Source organism: Lagopus muta, chromosome Z (assembly GCF_023343835.1).
Source record: "Lagopus muta isolate bLagMut1 chromosome Z, bLagMut1 primary, whole genome shotgun sequence".
Taxonomy (NCBI): Eukaryota; Metazoa; Chordata; class Aves; order Galliformes; family Phasianidae; genus Lagopus; species Lagopus muta.
This window is the reverse complement of record NC_064472.1, coordinates 4,950,047-4,975,523: the sequence shown is the minus strand read 5'-3', so window position 1 is coordinate 4,975,523 and position 25,477 is coordinate 4,950,047.

Below are 25,477 nucleotides of genomic sequence, written 5' to 3'. Positions count from 1 at the left end.
CAAATATAGACCTGCTTTTAACCCTGACCCAGCAGTGCTTTTTCAAATCAACACTGACAGAATGATCATGGCTTGAATTACTCTGCCCAAAGTAAAGCAACATCAACACAAGAGTCTCAAATCCCACTTACCCTTTCAATGGACAGTTTCAGACTCCTAGAAAAATCTCAGCTCAGTTGTGAGAACATGGTACTACTGCAAGGACACAGGGACACAGAAAGGTTAAATCACCTGTGCTGTTCATAGGTGTGCACACAAATCTATATTAAAAGGTGGTTTGGTTTTTCTTCTATGCAATGAGGCTAACACCTACTGAAGATATGCATTCAGCTTCACATGTAGACACATATTTGGAAATATTAACCAACAGAACTACTATTCAATATGAGTAAGAGCAGCAGCGTAAGAATCCTTTCATTTTGTTGTAGATACTAGTCATTTTTTTAATTGTTATATTTTTTTCATTACTCAGAATCAATAATTTTTCTTTGACATAAAAAGATGGCAGCAAAAAATTCACTTTTTATATTCTTAGACAATATTAGCTATAGAGAATAACAGTTGGTACAAACTTTACCTATACGTGAAAAGCTGATGCTCCATTTTTATAAAGTCCATAATTAACTCAATAGTTCACTGGCATGAAAACAACTTCATAACTGGTTATTAAACAATTACCTAAGATCACCAGAGCATGATGTGGTGAGGGAAGGGGACTTAATCTGACGTTTTAATTAAACTCTGTATTTTGAGCAGGTACTGACCTCCACTGTTTGAGAAGACTCCTTGATTAATAGAATTCAAATCCAGAAGGAGATGCTTCAATAGTCTACTTTGATTGTATTTGTAATGAAGACCTAGGAGCATCACATGGTAAGATTTCTAAATTAACTCTTACAGAAGTTCTTCTTTATTTTTTTTTAAAATATGTGTCTCTGTACTACACTGGTTGTTTTGAAACATATTACCACCAAGATTGTCAAAAGTTTCCCACATTAATAATTAAGATCTTTATTTGTGAAAATCTTTTATATTAAACTGTACATTCACTCAGAAGGATATAAAGATTTACTTAATGATGATCTTCACAAAACATGTTAAATTTCCTACCACCACATCTAATTCAGTTATCCAATTTGGATATATAATGGTTAAAGGCAAGGCCCATCATGCCTTGACGAGTACTACAGTCCAGTACTGTACATACTAAAGCCACATTAATTTTCCACAGCCATTTTTAATTTGTGAGATTATGTTTCACTTTCTAGTATTAAATCTGAAACTATGTTTGCATATGCACACATACAAAAAGTACAGACGTAAGAAAGAAGAAGATTTTGTGGATGAATGGATGGATAGATGGGTAGATACACTCTATGGATAAGAAATTGGTAGAAAGATCTCAAACAGAGGGTGGTGATTAATGGTTCTATGTCCAGGTGGACGCTGGTAACGAGCGGCATCCCCCAGGACTCTATCTTGGGACTGTTGCTCTTTAACATCTTTATCAGTGACATAGATGATGGAAGTGAGTGCACCCTCAGCAAGTTTGCTGACGACACCAAGCTGAGTGGTGCAGTTGACACGGTGGAAGGAAGGGATGCCATTTAGAGGAATCTCAACAGACTTGAAAGGTGGGTCCAGGTGAATCTAATGAGGTTCAACACAGCAAAGTGTAAGGCTTACCACTTGGGCTGGAGGAATCCCAGACATTTATACAGACTGGAAGGAGAAGTCCTTGAGAGTAGCCCTGCAGAGAAGGACCTGGAGGTCTTGATGGATGAAAAGCTTAACATGAGCCAGAAGTGTGCTCTTGTTTCCAGCTCGGAAAGCAAATGGTATCTTGGGCTCCATGCAAAGAGGGGAGGCCAGCAGAGACAGGGAGGTGATTGTCCCCCTCTGCTCTTGTGAGGTCCCATCTGGAATACTGTGTCCAACAAAGACATATCGCTGTTGGAGAGGGTCCAGAGGAGATCCACAAAGATGATCAGGGACTGGAGCACCTCCCCCTATGAAGACCAGCTGGGCTTGTTCAGCCTGGAGAAAAGGCTGCGGGGTGTCCTCACTGCAGCCTTTCAATACCTAAAGGGAGCCTACAAACAGGAGGGGAATCAACTCTTTGAGAGGGTAGATAAGAGCAAGACAAGGGAAAATGGTCTTAAGCTGGGGGAGGGAAGATTTAGGTTGGGTACCAGGGGGAAGTTCTTTATAGAGAGAGTGGTGAGGTGCTGGAACAGCTGCCCAGAGAGGCTGTGGATGCCCCATCCCAGGAGGTGTTCAAAGCCAGATTGGATGGGGTCCTGGGTAGCCTGGTCTAGTATTAAATGGGGAGGTTGGTGGCCCCTGTCTGTGGCAGGGGGATTTGAAGATTCATGATCCTTGAGGTCCCTTCCAACCCTGGCCATTCTGTGATTCTGTGATTCTGTGATACAGATGTATACACATATATATACATTTCATACAACATGTATAATTGCTCTGAGCAGGGGCCTAGACCAGTTCGCCTGTAGCGTTATTTCTACTCTAAATTATTCTGTCAGTTTATGATTCATTCTACTGATCACTAAGAGAATACGAGCCCTTCACATACAAACAAAGAAGGACTTTCACTGCACTTCTCAGGTATTTCTCTTCCTTTCTTCATTACTTCTTTGCTTTCTTCCTTCCTTCCTTCATTCCTCCCTTCCTCCCTTCCTTCCTTCCTATAGATACATAATTCAATATGCAAATAATGAAAAATAAATTCAACTATGTTCTGTGATGCATATTGTGTCATTTTTTCAAAGCCTTCAGGGCAACAGTCAAATCTATTTTTTATGATATTTCTATGGACTACACAATATAAAAATGAGATATTTATTGCTCAGTGTTAGGACATGATGTTGCTAGTTGACTTAGACAAACATAAAAATGACAGAAGTTTCTTTCATCATAATTTTTTACTTTTTCAACAAAACTTTATCTTTCTACACAAAAATTTGAATATAATTTGACATATATATATTATATATATATGTATATGTTTTCCTCTCCAAATACAGTTGCCAGAAGAAGAAAATAAATATTTCATTTGCATCATTTGATCCTAAAAAAATTTAATATGAACATTTTTTTAGCTGCTCTTAGTGCTTAAAGGGTATCACATCTACTTTCTGCTGTTTGACTTTTTCCTTGACAATGAAACAGATATTGATTGCCCTTGACTCTGCAAAAAAGCTGGTCTTTAGAAGGCAGAAAAGCTGTTGTGTTCCACTTTTAAAAGACTGAGATGATGACACACCAGAAATTGCTTCATAAGAATGTCTTCCTCATAAAATTAATGAGAAACCTTAAAAACATTTATCTACATGCAGAAATGTAGAGTCTTTCAATCTGATAAAGAAGTGATTGAGAGATAAGGAAATTGGTAAGAATTTATCAAGCAATGAGGCTCTTTGGAAATATATTTTACCTAGTGCATATGTGTATTTATTTGATTTTTTACTTCTAGTCCATAGTTTATACTTCAGCCTTTTTAAGACTACACTATCATTCTAGTCTAGGTCAACTGGAAGGCATGTAAAATACAGTTAAAATATTAGAATAAATAATAATTTAGCTACTCCATTTCAAATAACTTATTAAAAAAAAAAAACACAATGAAATAAGAATATAAAATAAAACAAAAATAGAAAATAGAAAATAAATTTAAAAAATAAAAGAAAATTCATGAGACTTTCATTTTAGGAAACTATTCCAGGAATTAGAATTTAAGCAAAGACTGTGGGATTTATTTTGATAAAGTGGCATGATGCTAAGGCATAGCTTTAATTGTGTTCTTGCTTATAGAAAATATTCAGTTATCTACAAAATCTGATTTACTTGTCTATGCAATCAAGTTGTATATATTAAGGTCGTAATGGTAAATGCATCAAACTTTTAGTGTAGCTTTTTTTACTTTAGTTTTAGACTTAGAAATAAAAATGCCCAATTTCTTATTCCTTGTTAATTACTGAACATATTTAGGATTTATAGAAGTCAAAATTATCTCATTTTGACCACTCAGATTTTACACTATAACATCTAATTACTGATTAGAATATTCCTGTATTGCTCATCACATGAACAATAATCAGGAAAACCAGAGGGCTAGTGTTCACAACTAATGTTCATCCTTGCTAATATCAATCTTAGATCACATCAATTCTGTGCAGCAAACAATGAATAACATCTGCATAAAGGCAATCTGGGAAATATTTCTTCTGTTGTCACACAAAGTACTGATAAATGTTCACTTTGTTGCTTCAAAGACATCACAAGAGGAAAAATCTCTTTTATACTAGTCTAGAGAGCTTAGGAATTCCCAGTGTCTCTCTTACGGGCAGCTAGAGGAATGTTTTATTGTTGCTAAAGGTTACACAGAAGCCTCAAAACTGCCATTTTATTATGGCTCAAGACCTCTAAAATTGTTAAATAAAGAAAATTGATTTTTGTTTTTTTTTTTGGTAGTTGTTAACTTTGAGTTTATTACCTCTAAAAACAAGGGATTAAGTGTATATCATTTTGTCTCCTGCTATTGAAGAAATCAAATTACTTTTTTCTTCTTCTTCTTTTATCTAGACCTACTTATGAGCTACCATGCCCGCTTCCTATAGCATCCTCCTGGGAACAATAATAAAAGGATGCAGTTACATTTTATTACTGGTATGTGTTATAGGAGGTATCTCGGATTTATCCAAGTACTTCAAGATTTCAGATGTTAGAAATGAAACTCTCTTGTGTCACTCCACCACTTAGGTAGAAGCAGTACAATAGGAACATTTTAGTTGAAGACTGGATTATTACTAGACTGCAAAAACTTAGCTGAAAGACTACTGGCTCAAGTCACAGATGAACTGGAGGTCAAGATAAAAGAAGGAGAATGGGCAGGTGGTCATGTACAGTGGATTTGTACTGATTGTCTCTAAGACTGAGCTACACTACACATTTATTCAGAAGTTGACAGACTTGCATAGGTTGAATTCACAATGTTTAAGCTAGAGGTGTCTTTCCTGAAAATTAGTCATCACTCTCCATTCTCAATATTCTTACTGCTTAACAGTGATTACTAGACACTTCTTGATTCCAGCCCCTCAAAATCCATCACATCGTCATTTGTAAATAGGCCTTGAGAAGGCATACTCAAGTTTAGAGAAGTTTTCACTTGGTTTTAGAACTTCTTGACATGTGAATGATTCATGAATGGCGCAACCTTCCTTAATGTCACTGGCACAGAAACTTATAATTAATAAGGATACTATCTCAAATCTTTGTAAAGGGGAAAGCAAGGTGTGTGCTAGTTCTAGCATTAATCTTCACATACCCATGCTTGTATGCACATGATTTCCAGCATCATGGACTAGAAAGGAGCGAATTCCAGACTTTACAGTGGATGTGTATCTATATTAAAAACTTTCCTTCTGCTTGCCTTCAGCTGTCTATGGTTCTAGACCCCTGATGAAGATGAAATGGAATCTTACTTTTTCTGTAACACATTAATGTATAACAAACTTGATGCTAAACCCGTTGTTCACGCAATGTGTTACCTCATTTCTGCATCCTAAAATAGGAACTCCAAATACTTGCTACCCAGAGGGTCCCTCAGTGAGACAGATAAGTAGTGTCATGTGGAGGCCTTAAAATGGAACATCTCACAATTTGTTTTTAACTTGATATGTGGACTTCTTTCCTAAGACCATGCATGTTCACAGCTGTACCCATGTGTATGTGTGTGTGCCAGAGGGAAGGAAAGGGAGAGAGAGAAAGGAAGGAAGAGGAAAGGAAAAAGAGAATTATATAAAAACAAATCTCGTGGTTTATGAGCCAAAATCAGATATGAAATGTCTTGTCCTCATGGAAGAACAAGGCCTTCAGGCAGAATGGCTTTTATCTTTGTTGAAGAAAGACAAAACTTTTTTTCTCTAACAGCATGAGAAAACTGTTCTTCTCAAACAACAAATGTCACCAAAAAAGATTGGCCCTACTGTCTTTCATTTTAATGTCCTATTATGAGATTATTCAACATTCTAAAACCCAAACAAAATAAACAGCCAAATGAAAATAATAGCTGTTAACAGCAGAGTAAGAGGCAGTGCATTTTCAGTTTACACTCATAAATTACTCAAATCTCTTAACAAACATCTAAATGTTAAGCTACAAAACAGACATGGAAAGCAGTTAAGTGTTTTTTAAGTGTTTTTATCTAGTTCCAGATCACAGGCAATTACAAGAACAGAGAAGCTAAATCAAAACCTGAATCTGTAGCAGGGCCAGGAATGCAACCTATGAAGTCATCTCTATTCTTCTTTGAGAGGTTAATACTTGAACTGACACTAAACTGAGCTTCTTTTGCCCTTGAGAGCTGAAAGAGGAAATCTGCTGTCTGCTTAATTTAGATGCCACATCACTAGCTCTATGAGTTCCTGGCCTTAGAGACTACCTAGTCAGCCTAACACAAATACCAAAGTTTCATATAGAAATTCAACTGAGCAAAGCATTAAACTCTGAAGGCTTGTCCTGTTTGTCTGATCCTCTCTTTCTATCAAATTCCTCAGGGTGTGAACTTTTCTTCTAAGTATGAAAGTAATACTTTAAAGTTTGTCCTTAACTTCCTGGCATCTTGAAAGCTGCTTGGAAATTTTATACAGTAAAACAGCTGCAAAACCTTTCCTTTTATAGTGTTATCAAGCTACACTTAAGATGGGAAGACAAAATGACCACAGACACAGTGGAGATTAAGCCAACACACAAGGACAGCTATTTGGGAAGATAATGGAGTCATCTTGCCTGGCCTTTGGTTGATACTCCAGAAGATAAAATATTTCCCATAGATCCTGTGTCATGCTTCCTAACTCTCTGCAGCCTGCATTCAAAAAATAATAAATAATAAATAATTAAAAAAGTGGATTCCCAAATATGACCAATTTAAATGAGATGTAAGAATGAAATTGATTTTACGCAAAGTAAACCTTCATATTAGAAAACAGACTTGAACCTAGTCACCTTAGGCTGAATTAACAGGTATAGAATAATAGCATAACAAAATCATAGAGTGACTTAGGTTAGAGGAGACCTTAAAGATCATATAGTTCCAATTGCACTGTGTGAGAATCCTTTGTTTTTTGGCTTAAAGCTTGCTTCCTGAGGTATTTCTTGTGATAAGATTCTAGGGGATGAGAGATGGGTGTTACTGTGTGGCAGTCAACATCATTGTGTGGACAATTTCACATTTGAAAGCATTTCTTTGGAGCTGTTTACCTTTGGAAGATAGTGCTCAGGACTGTTTACTGGCGGAAGATCTAGCCTGTGACTAAATAACTCCTATTTGCTATGGGAGAGTAGGGGATGATGCCATTGTATCCTGTGAAGGCAAGATACAAGTTGGCACCTCCCTGCTGCCTCTTATCTGCTGGAAAGGCCAGGAAGATAGGAACAAAGGAGTTTCCACTGAGATCCCAAAGCCAGAAGCTGCCACTCCAAGAAGAGCTGACTCAACCACTTTGGATTTGAGCTGTCACTCCAAAGACAGCTGACTCGACCACTTTGAAAGCATTGAGAAGGGGGCCATCATCACCATGGTCACCATTATCGTTGCTGTCATCATGGTCAAGAGAACAGCAATGCCCAACAATGCACTGCTACTGAAGATCAATGACTGAACTACGAAAGCTGGATCCACGGTGGTGACTATCTCCTTCTTGCTTCTTATAAAGACTCCTTGCTTCTTCTTTCCTATCTTTTCTATCACCCTCCTTCCCTTTCCCATTACCCTAATTCATAATAGTGTCTGTCCTCCCCTTCCCCATCTCCCTAATTAAGATTTGTAATAAACTGGTTGGACCACCATTTGAACCTTGTTTCTTAATCTTACGCAGGGTATACAGACATTAAAAGAACATCCTCTCCATCCTACAAATTGGAGTGAGACATCTGGCCCATGATGTCAGAGCTGGATGTCAGTGGTATGTCAGTAGAAGCTGAATTTTCCCACCAATATGTTGGAAATATCCAAATAATTTATCAGGACGATATCTCTGATAAAGCAGATTTTATTCACAATTGCAATGGCAGGCCTCCTGCAGGCAGGAGAGCACCCAGAAAGCAGTGTTACATCTTTTTATGCCCTGTTGCCCTACGCTTACCTCTTTCTCTCTTAGTTCTTCATTGGCTGAGTACTTCAGGCTCACAATCTTCTCGACACTTCACTAAACATACAAACACTGGACAAACATAAATCTTCGCTGGCTGAGTGTAAACATCTAATTAATTAATTAACTTCTGACCTTTACTCCACACTTGGTCATTGTTTCTGGATGTCTGCTTGTCCACCCTTGCATAGAGATAAGCTCAGAAGGAGGACAGAGGGGAGTATCTTGATTCCTGCCTGTCACATCCCAACTTTCTTACAGAGTGAGACAGTCCGGCCTTGAGTAGAGGCCCTGGCTTCTTTGATGTTTGTTAAATCTGTTTTTCTTTTGTTGGGAGTTTCTTATCTTAACAGAACTACCCTACAATATGTTTTGTAGTCCCTAACACTATACCCACTTTTTTTGGAACATCTAAAAACTATTGCAGTTTTGCAAGAAAGAATTAATCACATAATTCAGCAATTATGTTTCTAAAACATGCTGCTAATATAGATAGTATTCCTACTTTAGAAATAGTTATTTCTAAGGATAAGTTACAGAATACAAATACATTATGTTCTACTTCTTCAAACAAATTACTCTTTTTAATATCTAATGCAGAAACAACATTCCATTCCCACAAATATTCCACTGAATTTTGTTGCTGTGTGACAGATGACAGGAGAAGGACAGTCTGACAAAATGGTATCCGACATGGAGTATGTATGAAACAAAGGGGCAAAAATGCACCCCTTTACAGTCATTGATAGTTGTTGAAGGTTTATGGAGACCAAACAGTGGATACAAGGACAGTGAGCTGGTGGCTGATGTGTTTCAGAAACTATGCCATCATAGTTACTGTGAAACAGTGGTTCAACTTCACTGGTGCAGATTTTTACAACCACAAGATGCAGAATTCTTGTTTATTGTTGGCAGAAATGCAAAGATAATGAAGAGTGCGTAAAAAACTAGTGTTTTGCTCTATCAAGCAGTGTTATTGTGCTGTTTGTAGTTGTAGTTTCCATGAAATATGAGGCATTACATTCAGAGTGACCTATGTATTTTTTAATAAAAAATGCTGTAAGTTGTCAAAAAATTAATATATTTGCAACAGAAATATGTTGAACTACACTGTGATTCCCAACTCACAGGCTGCTTAGTTGGAAAACTTGTTTATTATCTTTAGCTCCGAGAAAGTATATAGTAGATGACAGAGAGTATATAGGAGGCTTGAAGACTCAGTTATTACACCAAGCCCTGGAGAGCTTCCCATCTTGAAGGAAATAGCATGCGTATATGCCACAAATGCAGGCAGTTTAGATAGGAGTGGAAGAATAGTCTTTGCTAAATTTGGATAATGCACTGACATTACAGAGACCCTATGGGACTCATTTTCATCTCTCTCTGGCAAAATGCCTTTCCTGGGGTCCTGCCAAGGGCATTGCCACTGAGCTGGGAATAATCAGTGCTCTTTGGCCCTGTGCAAAAAAGAGAGAACAAGTAGCATGACAGATCCTTTTATAAAGCTTTTACATTATTTTTTTTTTTTCCATGGAAAACAAAACCCCTCAGGTCTCAGCATTCCTCTTTCTTCTGCATCATTCCAGTTACGTCTGGTCATATTCAGTCTGGTCTGAGAGAAAGGATCATCTTTCAAGGGGATAATTTTGTGATTTGTTTTCCACTCAGGAGAATATTGTATGATGAAAAACACTGGGCAGGCTGGGAGGAGAGAGAAAATAGGATATTGAGTGTGGTAATCCTCACTCCGAACCTTAGAAATTCAACAATAGAAATTCCACCCACAAAAAGTTATAGGACTCATTTTATCTTATCCCAAATTTTTCTTTTTGCTATGTTTAGGAAAATGTTAAGACAAAGGAAATGAGTTACGAGATACATTCTAGAAACAAAAGTAGAGCTTACATTCCCAAGAGCAGAATCCAACACCATGAGTCGCATGTCTCATATTTCATGTGAACCATCAGGTTGGTTAAAACATACTGTCTTGGTCTCAAATCAAGACAATTTTCTCAGAGCAGACTGAAACATATGTATGATTTCATTAATTTCACAATTTTTAAAGATCTTAGAGAAAAAGGTCATAAACAGACATTTCTCTATAGTGACAATCTGTATACTACACTTTGCTGTATCAAACAGGGAAAGTGAAAGACAGATATCTGCTGGAAGAAAGAGGTGGCAAGGGATTATTTCCTTTTCAGTGCAGGATGACCTTCGGGTTCTCTCCTTCAGCAACTTGGTCCTTCCACAGTGCTTTCACCTCATTCATTTGTTCACTTCATCTGCAGAATTAAGCATTTCTGCGTTACCAGAAATGAGCTGGCATCTTAACGATTTTAAACTATGTTGTTGGTGTCATGTTGTCTTTATGTATCTTTATGATTTTAGTCAATGTTCCTTATATTTTTCTGTCAATCTGTATAACAGAGAAGATGAAATGACAAAGAGCAAACAGTTCTAGCAAATCACGTGGGGAAAGGACGATTTTCTTCTGAAGTGTACATACAAAGATGAATCTGAGATATAGATCAGTTTAACTGCCCAGGGACACATAATAAACTGTTGGGAAAGAAAATGAATAAATAAATAAATAAATAATCTGAAACACCTTATTAAAAATGCATATCAGAAGAGATAGAAAGGATGTAGAGCTTTATTGTGCTGTATGAAGTGGTTTCAGTATGAAGATTAAAACCTGACAGAAGAGTTTTCCTTTCCCACCCTATCCTCATAGATTTTTTTTTCATTACTAACTAGAGAGATTTACATTAAATACTAGATACAACATCTTATTTCTGATTTGGATCTCAGAAAATTTGTACCAGTATTCTTCCTACAAGGAGAACTAATGACTTTTGGCTACCCTGCTCATCAATGTAACCAGTTAAGAAAAAGGCATTCTTCATGGAAAACCTACCAATTGATTAGCAATTGTGGGAACATCTGAAAGAGTGTACCTTTGGAAAGATAACAGAGAAAAAAGAACAACACAGATTGTTTCAAACTAGTTTTCCAGTCTTTTCTTGTTGCAGGGAGGTTGAAATAGATTAAGTGTTCCTTTCAACACAAAATATTTTATGATTCTATGTGGACTACACCACGGTGCATGATTATAGTACTAATGGGCTCATCTGGTGCACATTTGGCAGCAATTCCATTCACACCAGTCCCCTAGGAAAAGCTAGTAGGAAGGAGAACTGTGCATCTCTCTTTGACTGTTCATCAAAAATCTGACACAAAGGGCAAGATGCAGGATGGTTATATTTGAGTTGTTTGCTCCAGACTCTATAATAAACCAGGAAAATGCAACATTTTTGTGGCATTAACCCTTCCACCTGTTTCAGACTTCTGAGGCCTCTGAAAAATTATCTGTCTCCTTTATTTATTCTGTTGCTCACCTACTACAGCAAAAAGAAGTTTTGTCTTATCTTTACTGAGATGATTCTAAACTCAAATAGGTTACCTTTGCAGTTAAATATACAAACTCTTTGTTTTCTTTGCCTGGAAAAGTCACAGGAGTTATCTTTACTCATAGTAATTTTACTACGTTCAGAGCACAGACCCTGAAAACAGGATAACCTGTATCCTGTATAGAACTTAGTCATGGAGAATTGCAATACCACTGGGTTAATCAGTCCTTTCATTCCCCTACAGACATAGCCCTGGTGATCCATTAGATGTAACTTTTGTTTACCATCTTGTTAATTAATTCACTATTGATTTAGGATAAAAATGAGATCTCATCTGCCAAGAGTACCGCATGTGAATTGATTTGGTATGGGTAAGTTGTACACATTATCAGCAGATGTAATGCTGTCTGCTGTATTTACGTTCTCAAAGCTGTATACTTGCACGTGTAAGTTTCTGCATATATTTTTGCAGATGTACAAAGAAATAAAACTCATTAAACAAGAAGAAATGCTTAGTCTTGTTGGCTTATGTGAAATCAATCTGCATTGTCCATAATTAGGGGAAAAAAGAAAGCAAATTAGAACAAAGCCACCAAAATAAACGTCTGTAAATAAATACTGCGCTTAGGTGTTCTGGTATGGTATGGTTTGGTTTTGTTTGGTTTCGTTTGGTTTGGAAGGGATGGTAATAGGGCAAGTAAAACCAGATTAGTCCGAGGTAGTAGATCATGTGACCTAGGGCTGTAATTTTATTTCAAAGTGGGTGTATTTTTCCACTTTGAATAGTGAGCTTCTGGAAGGAAGTTGCTTCTGAATGTACATGGATGCATTAATTTCAGATCCAGAGGAACTTTGTAGTCCAATATAGGAATCCCAGCTGGTTTCAGGTACTTATAGATCTGAACAATCTTTTTGGGTTAGATGATAGCACTTAGGAAGCATAAGTTCTGTAGAATACAACTTCAAGGCAAAATTGCAATGATCAGCTTACTCTGATCATTATTTTGTTTATTTTCACATGAGATCTAGAGTTTGAGATTGCTTTGATAATACAAGGTGAAATGACTTTCAACTAAAAGAGGGGAGATTCTGGTTGGCCATTAGACGGAATTTTTTTTTTCTCAAAGGGTGGAGCAGTTTGCCCAGAGAATTTGTGGATACCCCATCCCTGGAAACCTTCAAAGCCTGTTTGGATGAGATCCTGGCAGCCTGATCTAGTGATTGGCAATCGGCCTTTGGAACTTGATGATCTCTCAGGTTGCCTCCAAACTAAACCATTCTATGATTAGTAGCTGTAAATCAAGGCTTTCTCACTAGGCATATACATGGTTCCACAGTGCAGTCTTAGAACTTGTTCCAGAAACCAGAATTTTACAAGAGCTTAAAAAAATAAATAAATGCATCTTGTTTGAGCACTCAGGATTGCATACTCAAGTTTAAAACTCTTTATTTTTCCTCTGTGATTCTATTTGCTGTAAATTTTATGATCACTAATTTTTGCTGTTTCAGCTCTTCCTCTAAGGAGCACACAGTAAATATTTCTGTAAAATTAATTTTATATCTTCCATGTATGTCAAGAAAAGCTTTGAGGAGAAGAAAAGTTACACGTGACTCAGCAGAAACAAAGCAGGTATGGTAGCCAGAGGGAGTATGAGTTATATTCAGTGAACAGATTCTCAGTTTCTCAGAGCTCTAAATGCTGAATGAGATAATCAGGTATTGCTGTAACAGCAGCATCCCTCCCAGAAGTGATACAAATCACTGCTATTATAAGATATTTTGAGATCATACGATAGAAAGCCCTGAAGGAAAGTAAGACACTATGTCTTATTGTCATAGCCTTCTCTCTCTAAGCTATTCAATGCACTCAGTTAATGACTACACTAGTCATTATCTTTCCTATATTTTCTATATTCTACATTACACCAGTCACAATCTTTCCCCTATTTCACTATTAAATAAAACTTACTTTTGATTCAAACATTATTGAAGAAGTTAGTGAATCCAATTGAAGGTTTCTGACTCATTTATGACAGTTTTAAGAGCCTAATCTTCAGTTTTAAGGGCCTAGATGACCTGATGACATGAGCCATAGCATAGAATATGTCTTCCTGCATTTTCTGTGTTGTTAAACCTTCTAATTCATTTGATGGAAATGTGACATGTATCTTTGCACCTCTCTGCATATGTATATGCTGTGACATCAACAAAATAAAACAAAATCATAACGTGATTAACTGTATTTCTCATATACTGATGCTATATCAGCTCTGTTAAAACAATGACATACAAGCACTTCTGATATAGATAAGTGAGACTAAAATTAAGTACTTAAAAAGTTCATGTAGGAGATTTTGAATGTGGCATTCTCTCAGAAATCATGTGAAATAAGCATATAGTAAAAATATGAGAAATGGTAGCAATCATTTAGATTCTAGGAAGAAATACTCAGCATTTTTGGAATCTTAAGAGGTTCATTCTTAGGAGTATCTAAAATGAAATCCTGTTCATTTAATTCATTGGGGTAAAAATAAGACATCCACAGAAGCCTAAAACCAAAAATTTCCAAGTGCTTGTCGAGTCTTGGATGGAAAATTCTCTCTTTCGTAAAGAAAAGGAATCTGTACTTATTGTTAATATGAATTGAGAGAAAATTTGTGCTCATCATAGATACAGTAATAATTCACTTGACGTATTTCAGATGTATCTCTATTACTACTTATTATTAAATGGGGTCAGTGATCTTAATGTAAGAAACTTTCCCCACTTATTTTTAACTTTTGCTATTTAGAATCTATTTGTATTTAAGTGTCCTCTTCCAGATGAGTTTCTGGGGGCTTCGAGAATATTTGTATTTAAACTATAAGTAATGCAGAGGAATATTTATAAAGTCAACAAGAAAATATATTGAATTTGGAGTACATCAGGAAAAATAGGCAGTTTTCTTAGGGAAATACAAGTAAGATGAAAAATAATTAAATGAGTGCTAATCCTTATCTGTGCACCAAAAACGAAGATATTCTGGGCTGCCAGGAATGTGTGAGCTCTCAAAGCCTGTGTCCAAATGTTTATACAGAAGCAAGCTCTAGGAGTAAGATGGAAAATCCTCTTTCTAGTGTTTTCTACTTTTAGAGACTTTACCTTTTTTACTTTATTAAAGTTATTTTAATTCTGCTCCTAACTTTATATTATTAAGTGAAGATAAATTATTCAGTAGTTTAGGCTGCAATAAAATTGAATTGCATATTCTCACAATGATTCCTAGCCGTAGAAGCCATTTGACACAGAAACATGAATATCCATAATATTAATCTTCCTTAATCTCTGAAAGGAAATGACCTCATCCAAATTTTCCATTGTGTATGGTCCTTCACATGTGCCAATTCCTGCTGCCAGAAATTGTTTGGGAATTTCTTAGCCAATAATTTCTTCAGCAGTTAGTAGTGAGAGACTGAGATTCAGAGTGGTAGCATTTCCTGGTATAATTAAACAGAAAAAAAAAAACCATATAAAAATGGCCTCTGTTATGATGATTCTTTTTCATGTGGATTAAGTACCTTATAGAAAGTAAATTTTCTGGAGAGTATTGAATTTATTTATTTATTTGTTTGTTTGTTTGTTTATAAAGGTAAATAATCTTCACAATCTCAGTTTAAACCATGCTATATTACTTAGCAGAGAAATAGCATTTTTACTAGGTAATGATACAGAGTCTGTGCCCAAGGAAGCTTTTGGAGGATAGATAGGCAAGCACTGATGTATTTCTGTACTAACCCAGGTTTTATTAGTTTAGGTGAAAAGGAGGGTTCCATGCCTCCAAATTTCTACAGTCATCTTCTATCCATCACAACTCATTTCAAGGATGAAGTTAGAAATCTCTCAGCAATCAAGGACTGACTGACAGGATAGTGAATAAAAATGGCTCACATTTTAGCGGGCCAAAAGCAATGCCAGCCAAACTGCAGAAGCTGCAATATTTTTTGATGTTTTATTGAATGTCATTTTTGACAAGGAAACGATTCAAAACTTAGTACAACACTTACTAAGCTATCTTGAGTCTCAAGCTCTTTTCTTGATAGAGAGACAGTGTGTTTTATTTGTTTATTTGCTTTCATCCTATTGATAGTTTAATGAGGGCCTTGAAAGCGGGAACAGAAACAAGATCCTTGCTCCAGATAGCAGCATAGTAAGGAAGGTTGTGAAAAGTGGAGTTTGTGGGAATAGGCCAAGGCTAATATTTTTCCAAACCTCTACCAATTTTGAAATAGCCTCATAATTCTAGTATTCTAGCCTGTGACACCATCAAGAGATTCATTTTGCTGAGCACCTTCCTTTTGAAGATCAGATCAGTCAAAGATGCTTAAAATTACTAACAATCTTTTTGAAAATAGCAGTTCTTTTATTAATGTATTATTCAGTACAATTAGTGTGATTCTTGAACAGTTCTAACACCTTGGCAATGATCTCAGTAATATTCACATGCAAACACAGAATAATACTTGCTATTTTCCTAGAAAAAGTGTGATTTCATTCGTCCTCTTTATGATCCAGATCCTTCACAGGATAATTGCTCATTCCTTTTCATTATTGAAAGATTTTTCAGTTCTCCTAATGATTAAGGATACCCTATACAGCCCTTTGAGTCAACTTTGCAGTGTCCCAATATCCTTCCTCATGCAAAGAGAGGGGATCAATATCTATCTTAACAGTACAATTTCTTGCTTTGAGATTATCATTTCTCTTTCAGTCTTCCTAAACTTTCTGCTGACTCTTAAAATCTTGGATAATTTTGAGACCTTAATGAGGCCATAATATCATAATTGAGATTATAAACTCATTTTGAGACTATAATGATTATCTAGTTTGACCTGAGGCATAAACTGGCTAAAGAATTTCATGAAATGATTCCTGAAGCAAATTAATCTTTTTTTTTACTGTAGAAGCAGAACCCAGGGTGATACTTTGTACTGTGTGGAAATATAAAGAATATGAAAAAATATCTAGAATATCTCCTTTTTTAATAATTCTTCCCTTACGAAACTCAAACTACAGGATTTGTGTTTTCCATGCCAGAAATGAAACCGATATTTTCTTTCCATATTTTCTTTAAAAGGGAATATATTTGTAAACCTTGATCATACAAGGCACAGTTAAAAAGGTCACACCCATCCCAAATGAAAATGCATGGATAATACATCCTGCTCCTAGTTAAAAGAAATTTGTCCAAATTCCCCTCTCTGCTCAAAACATGCGACACATTTTGATTTGCATTCAACAATTGCTTTCAACTGCAGAACTGTTACAGCTAGGAAATGTTTATCATCAAATATCTTCATATGTAATTCTAGACAGAAATTCACTATTCTGTAATAATTAATTAATTTATTTAAGCCAATCTATCTTCATCTTCACGCCATTTTAGCTAAACTGAGCCACCCAAATCAGAGATAGTTATTTAAAGCACGTGTGAATATATATGTGAATTCTGATAAGCATCAAGCCTGCCACAGAGCAATACTATGAATTGTAATTGGAGCATTAAGAAAACTCTTTGAAAATATTTATTTATATTAACTTGTTTGAAATAAGCTCAGGTCTGAGTGCTTTCATACAGTTGTTTGGATACATCTATTTTATTTGACTCTTCCCCCAGCATTACACTATTAGTAAATGGCAAAATAAACACTTTAAAAGGCCGGCTTTTCAGGTGGAAGTACTAAAAAAATTAAAAATACATATTTTCACTCCTTGTGGAAAATAATTATTTTGTATGCATGCATGCATACATAAGCTAAGAGTGTATCTGAAAACTTCCATTCTGAAAATTAATTTCACCAACTTTTGCATAAAATGATAAATCATAACCAAATTTCATCTTGATTATTTCCTGTAAACCACATATCAACACGTTTTAGTGCCTAAATAACCAAATATGCAGACAGAAGTATAAGTCACTACCACCAATTTAGAGTTTCTGAGTTCAAAGAGAAAGGAAGAAATTACCAGAGGAAAAGATCAAGTGTCCATATCTTGGGTAAGTTTCCTTGTCTTCAGCTATTTTGCTTTTGTCATGTATTGAATATCTATATTCTCCAAATGGAAGAGTACATGGACCAAAGTACATGGACCAAAGGTTCTTCTTTTGTTATTGTTTGTTTGATCTGCATTTTTTTGTAACTTTCTACATATAGTTTAATCTATCTATCTATATTAAAAAAAAACATAAGTAATCTAATTAATCTAATTGTTGAAAGAGTGATTCCGCAGGCATTCAAAACTTCACTCTACTTCATTCTTAATATATTCTTAATGTATCTTAATATATCTTCAAAATCAAGGCTCAAGAAAACAAAAAACAATATTATCAGTACAAACAGTTTATTGTCGCTCTTTCGCATCCAAACATTTCTGTCCAAGATTCTATGAGAAAAGGTTGGATAAGACCATAGGAGCACTATGGTCTCTGTTTCTCAGACACATCTCTTCCATGTCACCAGTGCTCACATATTCAGATATCCTTCTGCAAGCCTGCAAAATTGAAGCTATTCTGCTTTTTTTCCAAGAGCAAAATTCTTCGTGTCTTAAACAAGGTGAAATAAATTCCTCCCAGTATGGGTGCTGGCAAAGAGAATGTCTAATTTGACCATTACAATGGAAAGAGTTCAACTGAGTTGAGTTTTTCTTTCCAGAGCTAGTTGTTTAGTTTGAATTAATACACTAGTGAATTCACTGGAATATTAGCCCTCTTTTATTATTACTTGGGAAACTGCCTATCTGAATATTATGAGGAATAAAGAAGACTTGGTAAAGTAGAAAAATGTATCATCAACTGAAATTTAAACCAACAGTATGTAACATTTAGTGTTTTAAGTAACTATTGTTTTATCAGCTTTTCTACTTACCATTTCCAACAGAACAGCACACAGGATGATAGGAACAGTGAGCCATTTGATGCACGTTCTACCAGAAAAAGAGAAAAATATAAAATTTGCCAGGAAATAAATAATCTTTAAATAACTAAGATGGAATTTTGAATGCCAACTAAGCAGTATTCCTGAATCTTGACTGAAATACTGAGGAGTGTAAACCATAAAGAATTTTCTGAATCTATCCAGCACTTGTAACCACCTGAACAGAAAAAAAAGGTAAAGCATAATATTCATTGAAAAGCTGGGTGAACAGCTAGCTTAAGATAAGAATGATAAGCTTTCTTTCACTGTAGATATGTTATTTCTGGTGCTCAAGTTTTCAAACTTAGTGCTAGCTTAATAACATCTAGAGAGGGCAGAAAGAATCAATGTCATAGATCTCCCAAAGAGGTCTGTGATTGTTTGTTTATATTCAGGAATTCAATTTCTATATGGTTTGCCTGTCTACATTTCTGATTATATATATTTCCAAATCTACAAGGTAATTCCTGTAAGTTGATAATAAATAGCACATGGCTGAGATTCGGGGCTGAGATGTGTTTTAAATTCAGGAGCTTTAGATAAAACTTCTGTAGCATTGATATACAATTTTATGATGGAAAACAGTCCAAATACAAATCCTCTTCCCCACACATTGTTCAGCTCATACCAGCAACATAATTATAACATTGATTATTGGTATTGCAATTTATATGTGGATCGGGAAAATTACCATCTGAACTGCGGCTCATTTTTTATTTTGGGCACATGCATTTATTTGAACATCATAAATTCCAGACTAATAGAAAAATCTGGTAGTTTCAGAGAGAAAATATAATAAATCAGTGTCTCTATATATAGGATGTGTGAGAATACTGTGATGAAGAATCGGCAGGAAAGCAAATGCACATTTGGAAATTCTATGTGTCTTATCCTAAATTCTACAGAAGTTTAGGATTGGAGGATTCCTTTGGGGAGGAGGAGGGGGGAGAACAACAACAACAAAAAAAACTTCAAATATCATAATATAAATGGTATAAAAACACAACATTAGCAGAATTTTTACATGAAAATAATACATCAGCTTTCCTCTCAACTTAAGAAATCCTCATTGAAATTTCAATGTGTATTTCTTCCTTGTGGATACTAATGCACATCTGGCTGCTTATGTAAGAATTCAAGTTATTTGCTGGTACAAGTAAAATATGGTTACTTCTTTTTCATGGAGTATAGTTAGTATAACTATTATTGAGAATTATTAGAATTAAAGGGATAAAAGTAAATGTAATGAAGCATACTGATGAAGAGCTAAAAAACTGAAAGCAGAGCAGCCACAACTTCTATTAAGTCCCATGTAACACATGCTCTCAAGACGAAGTGATACTGTGATATGAATAACCATAGTCATTTCAAAATTATGGAGGCTGAGGTTTCTAGCAAAAGGAGATGAAATAGATAACTTCTTCTATCTGCAGAAAAGGCTAATGAGAAGACAGGAGTATTTTGAAAGTCTATTCTTGCAAAATGACTGCTAAGCATGTGTGGTATTATATTCCCAATAGAAGTGATCTTGTCAGGAACATCAACTGCTAAAACCCAGAGGAAGATTTCAATTCCTGAAAGAAGCTGTGACCTGGAAAAAGAAAGGTTTGGAACTGTAAGTTGGCCCCTTGGCTTCCACATAGAAATCAGATCCTGTCACTGACTCAACAGCAGCATCTGGCAATATTGGGACATCAGGGATTTGGGAGACAGGCACATGGCTGTGGAGGTATCTGTCAGCTCTGCACATTTGTAAAAGCAAAGTGAGGGAAGCTGCCAAAGAAATCCATTAATGCGTGGCCTAATTGTTATCTTTTCCCTCCCTCCCTCCCTCCCTCCCTCCCTCCCTCCCTCCCTCCCTTCCTTCCTTCCTTCCTTCCTTCCTTCCTCCCTTCCTCCCTTCCTCCCTTCCTCCCTTCCTCCCTTCCTCCCTTCCTCCCTTCCTCCCTTCCTCCCTTCCTCCCTTCCTCCCTTCCTCTCTTCCTCCCTTCTGTCCTTCCTTCCGTCGTCCCTCCCCTCCCCTCCTTCCCCCCTCCCCCTGCTCCTTCCACTCCCTCTTCCCCTCCCCCTCCTCCTCCCCCTCCCCTCCCCTTTCCCCTTCCCATTCCTACTCCCCCTCCCTCTGCCCCTGCCCCTGTCCCTCCTCCTCCCCCTTTCACTCCCTCTTCCCCTTCCCTTTCTCCTCCCCCTTCCTCTTCCCCTTTCCCTTCCCCTTTCCTTCTCTTACTTCCCTTTGTTTTCTCTCTCTTTATCTCTTTCTTTGGTTCATTTTTGATGGCATGTATTTCTAGTAAACAGAAAAATTGCAATTTCTGCTTATGCATTTTACATTGTGTTTCCCTTTCAGCATCTTTGTAAAAAAAAAAAAAAAGAGTTTCAAAAATCTGTGCATAGTTTCCCTCCAATAAACTTTCTTTGCAGAAGGTCTGTCCAACAAAGTCCCCTAAATGTCATGATCCTTTCAGTGTGCAGTGAGACCTTTGGCTACAGTTGTGAGCAAGTGTATTAAATTGTCCTGAAGCACTATATGCATATACTGAGCTGGGATAGGCTTAGAATAAAGTAACATTATGCTCCAACTTTCAGAAGAGAATAAAGTACTTGTAAAACATACAAAAATGCTTAACTTTGCTTTATTCTGAACCCATGACAAATCCAAACACATTTTCTAAACTACATAAGTATGACTTTATGGACTTGCACAGTGTTTTCAGAAATTGGCTTTTGCTTTGATTTTCACTGAAATGTGTCCAACTTTGTTGATTATGCAGTTTTGCTTCCTGTTGAAAATAATTGTCACTTTGCTAACTCTAGCAATTGATTAAGGATGAGAGTCTTGTGTTCAGTTCCCTCTATTTTGCTCATATTCTCCAGTACAGCTGCCTCATTTTCACACAAAAATATTTCTGTTTTGCTTTGTTATCCAAAATGACTATGTGACAGTTTTTATGCACTCATTTTACCCATTCCAGCTGGAATTGTGGAAACAGCTAACGCATTACCAAATAACTAAAACCCTGCAATTTTCCACCTCATAATAGATCAGAAATGGTAAGAAAGTGCTATTTACTGTGAACCATCAGAGCTCTGCAGTCAAATAGGAGCAGTATACCATACTTAGCCTCTGCATTAAAAAGCACAAATTCTCATAAAATCAGACTCTAAATAGAACTTCATTCATCAGTAAACAGTAGGAAAGGAAACAAGCAAAATAGAGAGAAAAAGAAATCTATTATAAATTCTTACAAGATGTACATAGCAATAGAAGATAATACAATGAATTTGTTTCGTTATATTAAGGAATGTGTAACAAACAATATCTTTTTTACTTTGTACAAGAAAATCTCAGAAAAATAGTCCTCAGTCTGTATTGGATAACTAGAAAAGAAGAAACCTACGTGTCTTGAGTAACTTCTCTTATTAGACTCGTTCAGAGGGATCTCAGGAGTGGCAAACATCTGATATATTCTAGATATATAAGATCATCCAAGACATCCTTATGAGGTCAGCATACTACACAGGATTTTCTGGTCTGTTGGCTTTTGAAGCAGGAGTCAAAGGCCGAGTACTGTAAAATGATGGTTGAAAGACAGTGGACACCTCTGTTTCTCTCTTCTTCTTCAAAGATATAAGGATTGTTTTATTTTGCACAACAATCCAGGGCTGGATTCAATGTCAAACTAGGGAAAGAAAATAAGTGAAAACATACATCATTTTTATTCCTTTGCTAGTCTGAAGAATGGCAGGTTAATTGTTCAACTGTATATGATTCTGGGAGAGACAATTGCTTGTATCTATACTCACAAACATTTAAATAGAAGAGGCAAAACTTCCTGCTGGGATTAAGATTTTCTTTTGTTGTCTTTTTTGTTTGATGGTTTGTTTGTTTGTTTTGTTGTTGTTTTGATTTGTATTTTGTCTTATTTAGTATGATTTGCTTGTTTGTTTGTTTCCATCTACTTAGATTCTTTGAAGGTGTTTGATGCTTTTTCCTAAAGTGGGATAAAATACAGCTGGACCCAATTCGTGCAAATCCTACTTAGGTAGGATTCACAGAATAATAGAATTATAGAATGGCTTGGGTTGGAAGGGACCCCAAGGATCATCAAGTTCAACCACCCCTGCCAAAGGCAGAGCCACCAACCTCTAGATTCATTCTCTTTCCCATTCTCCTGGGTCTGGCAATAGAAACTCAGAGTTCATTTTACCTAATACCTGATTTCATCCTACATATTTCTATCTGAAATCATATCACTAACAAAAATTTGCTCATAACAGCAGGCATAAAAATTTGCATTGTGTATCAGACAGTGTGGTACACTAGAAAATACAGCATATTAATTCATTTACTTTACATCACCTTAACTTTGCAGGAGGGCTTAATGATCAATGTTAACAATTTTATGAGTCTGATTTTGCCTTCTGCTTGTATAGAAATAACCAGATGTTCTAGCAAAACACATATAAATAAGCTGGGTGGTCAACCCAGACTTTTATTAGTGGATAAAAAGCCAAACCAGGCTTTTTCTGGATGATAAAATATTACTGGTTTCCACAGGGGATCTTTTACACCGTCATAAATCCTCCATCTGGCATTTAATTCACTTCACTGTTCAAATATTTGCTCTATTCTGACACATTGAAGTTTCTTCGCTTTTTTTAATATCTATTCATTTGTGAACTTATTTTCCATATTCCCCAGTGGAAGGACACACCCAGTAGCATAGTGTTCGGCAACTTACTTAAAATAAAAAAGAAAAGAAAAAAAGAGGAAAAAAAAAAAAAAAAAAAAGAAAAAATGAAGCATATATTCTCATGTTTTCTTCTTTAGAAATTGTGTCATCAGTACATTGAGAATTTTCTGACTAAGTCCATTTTTATAACACTGGTTCTCTGGAATAAAACATGATTTCCACAGACTCATCTACGAATAGGCAGTTAATGCTCTCTGCAAATCCCAGGTTTTATAATGTTGATAAATTCCTTTTTCTTACTTTAAAGAAAGAAGATCAAGTTCAAATATAGGATGTATTGCCACACTTAAAATACACTTTGTTTTTTCCTAGAGAAGATGCTATTTTAAAAGTTCATATAACTGGTTAAGGCTTGAGAGCTGTAGTAGAAATCCTGCTATAGCTTCCCTGCCTGATCTTTTTCAGGTCACTAATGTTAAATATTCCAGAGCCTCTTTGGGTGAGAATTTTTCATGCTTTACTCAAAGGAAATTTTTTGTTTTAGGGTAACCTCTGGTTCCATAATACCTCAGAGAAATCACAACCTTGGAAGAAATGAGGGTATTGGAATGTCAGACATCTAGGGGGTTTTTTGTTTGGTTTGTTTTTTTTCTCCTATTACAGGAATTATACCTTCAGGTTGTCCAAGGTGATAGGAGCATCACGGATATTCTAGTGGATATTCTTTTATAAATACAAAATATATCTATCTCAATATATGATGAAAAATTCTCCACAGGATTCTATGAAAATTAAGGCACTGGAGTCCTTAGCTCTCCTCAGTTCATCTGATAGCTATGTAGTATGTTCTTCGACTGCTTCGTCAAATTCCTAAGTGTGAAAACACCAATTTTCCCAGACTGGAGTATGTAACGTATCATATCACATTTCTAGTTTCACCATCTTGAGACATCAGGATCAAAATAGATCAAAGAACAGTCTGTGAAGCTGCCATCACTACCAACTTTGGCTAATTTCTCTTTGGGAGAAGGGAATTCCTATTGCCATCTTTGTTATTATGAGTTATTTTATTATCCCTGAGAAATCATTCTCAGGAAATGAGAATTTTCTTTCCTTCTTTTGCCTTCAAAATAGCATCCAGGAGTGCACTGTCTGCCACAGTTCTATGAGGTTGACCCAAGTATACCTTTAGCTATGACATATAAACACTAAATTTATACAGACATACCAGGTCTTTTAAGCCTTTTTAAAAGCTTGTGTGTTGAGGCACATACTTTTCTAGATGAGATCTTGAGAATTCATACTCTTATGATCACCCCTCAGGTTCCTCAAAACTCGTAGTAAGCAGGATCTAACATGTAGGACCTCAGTCAACCAAATTCCACTGCGAGAAATTCTGCAGGGCGTCTGGAACCCTGATCTTAATTGCTCTTTCTGTGAGACTGAAAGGAACATGCTTCAGACCTCTGTGAGGAAGTCTATGAGCTGCAAAGACAACATTTAGAGAGATCAGAGTCTGTGGGTTTGGTCATTGGTTTTTTGTTGTTGTTAGTTTTGGTTTTGGTTGTTTTTGTTCCTGTGGTTCATTTTCCTATTTAAAATATATTAAGTGACATTTCATAAGGAAATTATTAACAGGAGTTTTTGTTATTATTATCAGGAGTTTTTATTACTATTAGGAGTTTATTATTATTAGGAGTTTTTTATTATTATTAACAGGAGTTACTATTAAAAAAATTTAATGCTTTACTTTGCAGGTTTTCTAGGCTGTTCATATTTATTTCCTTCTTTAACAAAAAATTCAAAAGATTTTATTATTGCCTTTTGCAAAAGGAGCAAACTAGAAGTAATGGCAAGTTGATGATATACTGAAGGGGATTTCAGGAAGAGTTCAGTCTCATCTGCCTTCAGTGTGTACTCTACATGGCCTGAGACATCTTATCCTAACCCTGTTAGACAACAGGGGCCTTCTATAAATATTCAGACTGTTCTTATCTCAAAAACTTAGACTATGCATCAGTTATATGATGTAACAGCAAACAAGATTTTTATTACCATTTAAAGCTTACTGAACTCCAAAGTCTCTTTACCAGCATAAGAAAATCATATCTGCTTAATATCATATTTGAGCCTATTTGATTCGACATGATTCAAAATGAAGCAGTTTGTTTCATTAATGCTGGAAGCGTTTAATTTTAGTTGAAAAAGTTACTCCAATGCTTCAATGTTATCCTGTAAAATTTCTTCATAATTTT